The sequence below is a fragment of the Lygodium microphyllum genome, chromosome 11 (assembly GCF_053477565.2).
Source record: "Lygodium microphyllum isolate KBCC chromosome 11, Lygodium_microphyllum_v1.1.10, whole genome shotgun sequence".
Taxonomy (NCBI): domain Eukaryota; kingdom Viridiplantae; phylum Streptophyta; class Polypodiopsida; order Schizaeales; family Lygodiaceae; genus Lygodium; species Lygodium microphyllum.
In genome coordinates, this window is record NC_141145.1 from 40,909,123 (window position 1) to 40,916,755 (window position 7,633).

Here is a 7,633-nt window from a genome sequence, read left to right on the forward strand (position 1 = left end):
ATCAATTGTTGAGAAATCATTTGCAATGCTTCTCACCGTCAAAACATACTCATTGACATACATTTTTCCTTTCTTCAAGATATTCAACTTTTTCTTGAGTTGAATCTTTCATGCCTTTGTATTTACTGAAAACATGTTCTCAAAAATTGTACAAGCTACATGTGAATTTTCTGTATTCATGATATGTCCCAGCATAGTATTATCAATGGACTGCAGATAGCCAATACATCACCTTTTTGTCTTTTTCATTACATTATTTCCATATCTTTAATTCATCTAGAGTCAGTGGGATACTCAACTCTGGCTCCTTCTCTTCACCTAAAATAAACTTATAAAGGCCATTTCCAATGAGGAAGTTTGTTAGCCATGGTCATGGTCTCACACTTTATGGATCATGTATTATGCCCTTAGCATGGTTGGGGACCTTAGTTATGTTAGTCTTATGTGTGAGGCAACCTCTATTTGTCTCACGAAGTTCACTGCCTCATGAAGTGCAATTTTGGGCAGTTGCAAAAACGTGACTTGATGAGGCATTTTGTGTATTCTTCTCATCAATTTGTTCATATGTGATGTCTACGCATGATGTATGATGGATTTATTTGATTATGAAGAGAATCTGGCAGTTGGCGCCATCATCTATGGTGTCTTTGTCTCATTTGCAACATGTTTTGTGTGTTGTACTTCTCATTTTCTGATCTATAGTACTAAATATAGTACGTCTATGCTTCTATATGGTTAGTTCTAAGTTTCTATGGTTTTGGGATGTGATATCAAGTATTTAGCCCACAAAGCATTCTTTGTCCTATTATGTATTTTGCATAGAGAGGGCATCAACACTTTGGCAATCCTGCCATTGTCATATTGAACCTTTGGTTTGAAGATTTGCCAAAAAAGACTTTGTTTTATGAAAGAAAACTGAATTTCCTGTATGTTGTTCAAAGGGTTTTTTGCATATAGATTGCGTCATTCTTTTCATGATCATGTATTGAAAGACCCAATAAAAAATGACTATGTTTGAGGCCAAAAATTTGAATTTTTTGCATGAAGCAAAGGTTGTTGCAAGAAGTAGTTTCTTGCATGAAGTAGTTTCTGTATGGAGCAGAATTTTGTTGGAAGCAGTAATGCAAAATCAGAGCCAAGATCATTCAACTCTCCTTATGTTGTTCTCTATTTTTGGATGTTAAAGCATAGTTAAAATATTTTTCTTTGATGATATATACCTGAAAATCTAGTTGCTTCTTGGAGGAGCGGTAAACTGATTGAAGCAACATGATTCAGGTTAAAGGTTTAACTTTGCATTTATGCATATATGTCAAAGAACTACCCATACCCATCAAATGTTATTCTAACCCAAAGAAAATCCAGAGATTAAGGGAGCTATTGGTAGGACAACATCAGGGATTATTGCAAAATGATGGTGGGGAAGTAGAAGGAGTTGACACCCTCGATGAGGAGGAGTTTCCATCTTTTGGAGAAGAGGTCCAAGATATTGGTACCTCTATTGATACCATTATAGCATATCATTCTCCTATCACATCCAATGAATCTCCTCTGAGTCCCATTGAAGAGGAAAATGGAATACTTAAATTCAACTCCTCCTCATAGAGCAACAGAAAGATTGCAGCATTTAGTGTTAGAAAGTATCATTTTATTGAGGACTAGAGTAATTATAGTAAAGAAGTCTCTTACTTTTGATCCCTCTCCTCCAATAAAGAGGAAGAAGTCAAGAGCTATGTATCCTAATCCACCACTTAACCCTAAGGTCAGGGCATCTAGATTCTAAAAGAAGATCCTGACTATCATGTTGCATAGTTTTAGACACACTGGGTGGCTAGTGGCTTCCATAATGTGTTTGGGAATCAAGTTAAACTAGAGCAGTTTGGAGCAACTTTTAAAGGCAAAGCTATGGATTGGTATAGTACCTATGATGCTGGACACCACTACATATGATAATCTTAAGAATGTTTTTTTAAGTACATTTAGAAAATATAAGACTCCTCAAGATGTTTTAAAAAATTTGAAGCAAATCAAGCAATAGAATATGTTGGTGCAAGATTATGCCCAAAAATTCAAGAACCTAGTGAATAGGTTGAATCAACAGGATAGGCCTTCATTCAATTTACATTACTCGTACTTTGTTAAGGGGTTGGATAAGGGTGTTTTGGGAGCCATTACTAATGCAGAGGTGGAAAATAGTAATACCATTGATGCTTTAGTTGAAGCAACACAAAGAGTGGAAAAAGGGCTTGGTATGAGTAAATCTAAGAAGAAGAGCAATCGAGATTCTTCAAATTCTAATGCATAATATTTTGATTCAGATTATAGTACTGATGATGAGGATACCTCATTAGGTTCTAAGACAAACTCTGAATCAAGTGATTTGGATTATGAAAGGAGTAAAAGAAGGCAAAGACAGCATAAAAAGAAACCTAAGAAGGATTAGAGCTCTTCTAAGGGTAACTCAAATGGGAAAGAGAAAGAGAACAAAATAGCCTTGGAAAAAATATTGGAAAATAAAATCAAGAAGTAGCTATCAGAGATGTGAGTAAGGACCACTTCTAGGAATGTGATGTCATGTAGTATATGTCAAAAAGTTGACCGAAGCTAGAGAATGTTGGTACAACCCAATAGTGCCAAATACAAGACTATATACAGCACCCCCAGTGGCACCGATAAATCAAATTGTACCAAAAATGGTATAGCAGAGAGGATTTAGAGGCCTTGGAAGAAAAGGTCAACCACGTAAGCAATGGGGTAATGACCAACCACCACGATAGTGGAATAATGTTCAGCAGAGGCATCAAGGGCCTTGCTACTACTATGGTAGGGAGGGACATATGTTAGGACCTAACTGTGAATTATGGATACGCCATAGGGCTGAAAAGGGAATTTAGACTAGAGAGCAGTAAGAAATGAAACCGGTAGGACTACCTCACGGACAACAATTGTCGGCACCCATAGCAGTAGTCCTTGTAGAGTTACCTGCAGAAGTCATGGAGAGCCAAACAGTAAGGCATCAGTTAAATGAACAAAGGTCAAGAAGTGTTATAGAAAGAAGTGACAGGTAAGGGTGCTTTCAATGTAACTAAATATGGTTTAGACCTACAGGTGGGCTGCAATTGCTCAAATTGCATAGTTATGGAAGATTGTCTGGATGAGATAGCAGTTTTGGCCATTACTAGGGAAAAAGCTAAGAAAAATATTAATTGGGAAGATTAGGAAAAGACTAGGAAAGCAGCCTCCAATGAAGTCATGAAGTTGCAGAAGAAGTAGCACTCAAAATAGCGTAAAGCTACAGAATTGCCTCATGAAGTTCAAGATAGTCAATTGCTTCATGAGGAAAATCAACAATATATGTTTATGATGGGAATGCAGTTTAGTATGCAGCCTCAAATTTTGGACCGGTATGAGGCATTGCATGGTTCCCATGAGTTGTTTGCTGCACTAACTAAGTCTTCATTATACATCTAACTTTGGAACAAATCCTTGATTTAATTCCAAGATTTAATGAAAAGCTTCTAGCTAAGATTATGTCAAATCAGGATAAAGTGTTGAAAAATTATGCTATCGATATTGAACAGACCTCAAAATGTCAAGCGGTGATTCCCACATAGATGGAGGTCGTATATTATAAGGTTTCGACTATTCAAGTTGAATACATGGATAGCAAGTTTGATGATGTCCTTCTAGATGGAGATTAAGGAGTTAACATTTTTATTGAAGAAATGTATTTGGCACATAAGTTGCAAGGACTTGTGGCAGCATCATTTCAAGTTAAAATGGCAGATCAAAGAAGACTTCAGCCATTGGGAATATTACAGAATCAGATTATTCGGGTAGCCGGCAAGGTCAACTTTGTTGTTCTCTGCATGGAAGTTATAGGGGATTCATATAATATGCTACTGGGGAGATCTTGGTTTATATTAGCCAAGTTGAAGAAGGATTGGGGTTCAGATACATCAATCATTCCTCATGGAAATAAGGAGGCCAAGTTGTCTACAATTAATCAAGTGGATTTAAAGCAATTTGAGTTTTCAGGCTCTTAAACTTGTTAATGTGCATGATCATAGAAGAAGTATCCTTTACATCTAGCTTATAGAACTACACGAGTAATTTTACTTTTGAGTTTTAGCTTGAATCCCAAAGATCCTCTCAAGTTCATCCCGTTGTCACAGCGCGTTAGGGTTGAAGGTCACCACAGGGGTTTGGCAAGAGAAGAATGTATGGGGGTTCAAGAGCTTTGACTTTGAAGATGGTAGAGATAAGAGAAGGGTTGAAGGTTTCAAGACGAGTTCTTGAAGATAAGAGACAGCAGGGTGTAGGTAGATTCAAGGAGAGGAGTAGATGGAAGAGAAGGGGTTTGAAGAGATTAAAGATGTAGAAGAATACTCCCAAAAAGAATTAGAGAATATAGAAGAATACTAACAGAGATGAAGCCTATCCGTTTCTTTCAGCATTATGAGAAAATATAACTTTAATAAACAAAAACGTGTACAAAATAATACCTTCCTCTATGCTACTTAGATCGCCAATCTGATCCTTCCAATGGCTCTAAAAGGGGGGTTAAATACCAGGACACCTAGCCAGAATCCCGCCAGATCACTCCTTCTTCATCTCCCACTTTCGGAGTGCTGTTCATTGCCTGAAAACAGTGATCACGCATCACGCGATTTCGCTAATCTCTTTTTTTACACAAAATCCTCTCAAATTGGTTAAAAGCTACATGCTTTCTTTTACATGTCCTTCTAATCTAGAAGTTATCTATAGTTTTATGGATTTTTACAAGAGATAATATCTAGAATATCAAAAATTGACTAAAAACCTGTCCAAAGAAATCTAATATTTTGAACCATGGACACTAATACTAGTGCCTAAAGTGGCATTGGCTCTCTAAATCTAAAAGAAAGCCACACTCTAGATTTTTTTTTACACGGTGTGCATGTAGTGGCACGACATCCACCCCCTCCTAACCTGCAAATCCTCTAGCATGTGCCAAAGTCTTACGGATTTGCAGTGTCAGAAGAAGTATCTTCTGCCATGTCAATGTCTTCATCTTCTGCCTCTTCTTCTTCCTCTATGTCTTCATGCTCTTGAAATATATTCAAGTCTTCTAGCTCATATGTTGAACTTTCTCTTTGTTTGAAGAGCTTGATTCTTTTTCCACCTATGGGTATCTTCATGCTTGTTCCATCCAATTCATCCAATGAATATGTTGCATTGTCATGAACGACCTTTACCACATATGGGCCAAACCAACGCTTTACCATCTTCCTAGAAGCACTGTATTGATTGTCTAGGCTACTGTCATAGACAAGCACCCAGTTATTTTCTTAAATTGCTTGTCGATATCTCTTATCAAATCTTCTTTTGTTCTTTAGTCTTGTTGTTTTTAGTTTCTCAATAGCTGCTCAAACATCTTCAGGCCTTCTTTCTAGCTGCCATAAGCGCAAAGTTAGCAACTCTTCTCTACTAATTCCTTCCTCCCAAGGTAGAACACTCCATGAGAGAAGAGATTATTTAATTTGCATAATTGGTTTTTGTCCATGCATAAGTTTAGCTAGCATATAGCCAATCATTGAGCTGTGAGTAGTCCTGTCAGCCCATAATGCAAAAGGTAGCATTTTAGGCCATTCTTTGATCTTTCCTCTACAAGACTTTGCTAGAGCTTTGAGAATAGGTTGATGACATCTCTCACTCTTTCCATTGCCTTCAAGGTTGTAGGCTGATGTTAAAGCCAACTTAATACCCAATTGAGCAAAGAAGTTGCATGCCTCATCAGCATCCAACTCTCCTCTATTTGCAGTTACTTTACTCACACAACCATATCTAAAAAACACTTCTTCAAGAAAAAATGACAAACATATTGAGTGGATTTGGTTGTTAAGGCTTTGCCTTCAACTTGATTGGTTAGATTCTCTCTTGCAAGCACAAAATACCGCATATTCCATATTCCTGTAGGCATGGTTATAAGATCAATAATCCATCTATAATTTATAGACAAAGGATAAGTTGGCTGTAACCCATCTCGATGCTTGAATATAGAATACATTTGACACACATAACAAGTTTCAACAAAATTTGCTATGTCCCAATACATGTTTTGACACCAAAATTTTTATTTGACTTTACTAAAGGTTCCCCATATGCGTCTATGGCCAGCCCACAGGCTTTCATGAAATTCCTTCATTACCTGTTGTTGCAATCTTTTGTTACCTAAAACTCGGACAGGCACTCCTTTCTTCTTCTTTGAGTGCTTCCATAGATGCCCTTCTTTAAGAAAAAAGCCATAAGCTTTCCTCTTGATATGTTTGAACTCCTCATCAGTCCAAGTCTCCTTCTTCTTCATTGCGCTCAAATATTGGCAAATCTTTAGCCAATCTTCTTCATAATCTTCTTCAAGAAAATGAACTAGAACTTGAGCAATGCAATGAGCATGCTGGCTTCTAGTTGACCATCCTGTTGTTTTCAGCTTTGGACCAGTATATGTAGTAACTGAAAATGTATTTTTAATAGTCATGGAATGAAATTCAGCAAGTATAGATTCTTCAACTTCATCTTCTTCCATCATCTCTTCTTCATTGTCATATCTTGCACATGATAGCATGTGAACTGGATTCGCCTTCCCTACAATATGCTTTAATTTGGGGTTAAGATACTTAATATATGCAATCCATCTAAGCATAGAAATGTCGGGTGTAGAGCAGTTGGCAATCATGCCCAAGAGTGGAAGAGAATTAGTTTCTACCACTACGGAAGCACCTATAAAGTATTCACGATCACACTTTAATGCTGTTAAAACTCCCCACAATTCCCTTTTTACTTGTGCATACCTTGTTTGATGTTCATTGAATACTCTTGCTCCAAAACGAATTGCATACTTGTTACCTTCAAGATCCTCTTGGCCAACAGCCCATCCTATCCCAATGGGACTTGTATCCACAGTAAGGATGATGGGTTGACCATTTGAATAGTCAGCCCGTTTGAGAGTGGGGGCTGAAATTAATAACTTCTTTAATTTACGCATAGTGAGAGTATGCTCTCTATTCCAAGAGAATATTTGGCCTTTTCTTAATAATTGATAAAAGTTTTTGTCTACATGAGGAAAATTTGGTATCCATATGAGATAGAATACACATGTGCCAAGAAATCTTCTCACCTCTAAAACATTTGTGCATTTTTCTTGCATTCTGCTGATGGCATCTATCTTGTTTGGAGAAGGTTTGCGTCCATAGGGGCCACATAGATGACCGACCACTAGGACTTCTTCTACTCCAAAAATCGACTTAGCTCCCAAAAGGGTAAGATGTACCTCTTCTAGCCTTGTCAAAATCCTGTCACAATCATGAATATGGTTAACTACAAATGTCATGCAACCATTTTTGTTAAGCTCCTCATTCTTTTCATTGACTTCACATCCCTTGATAGGTATATCATCAAGAAATGGAAGAGTAAGTTGTGGAATAAAGTCCCTTAAGACTTTGTGCATGGCATTCATCATATGGGCTACGGAGTTTGTTACACCTTGTGGTAGAGTGCACATGTGGACCAATCCAAGAGGTGTCTTCATTGTGGTAATGTCTCAGCTTTCTAATGAAAGCTGAAATTGGTCATATCCTAAATATAGGTCGCCCAT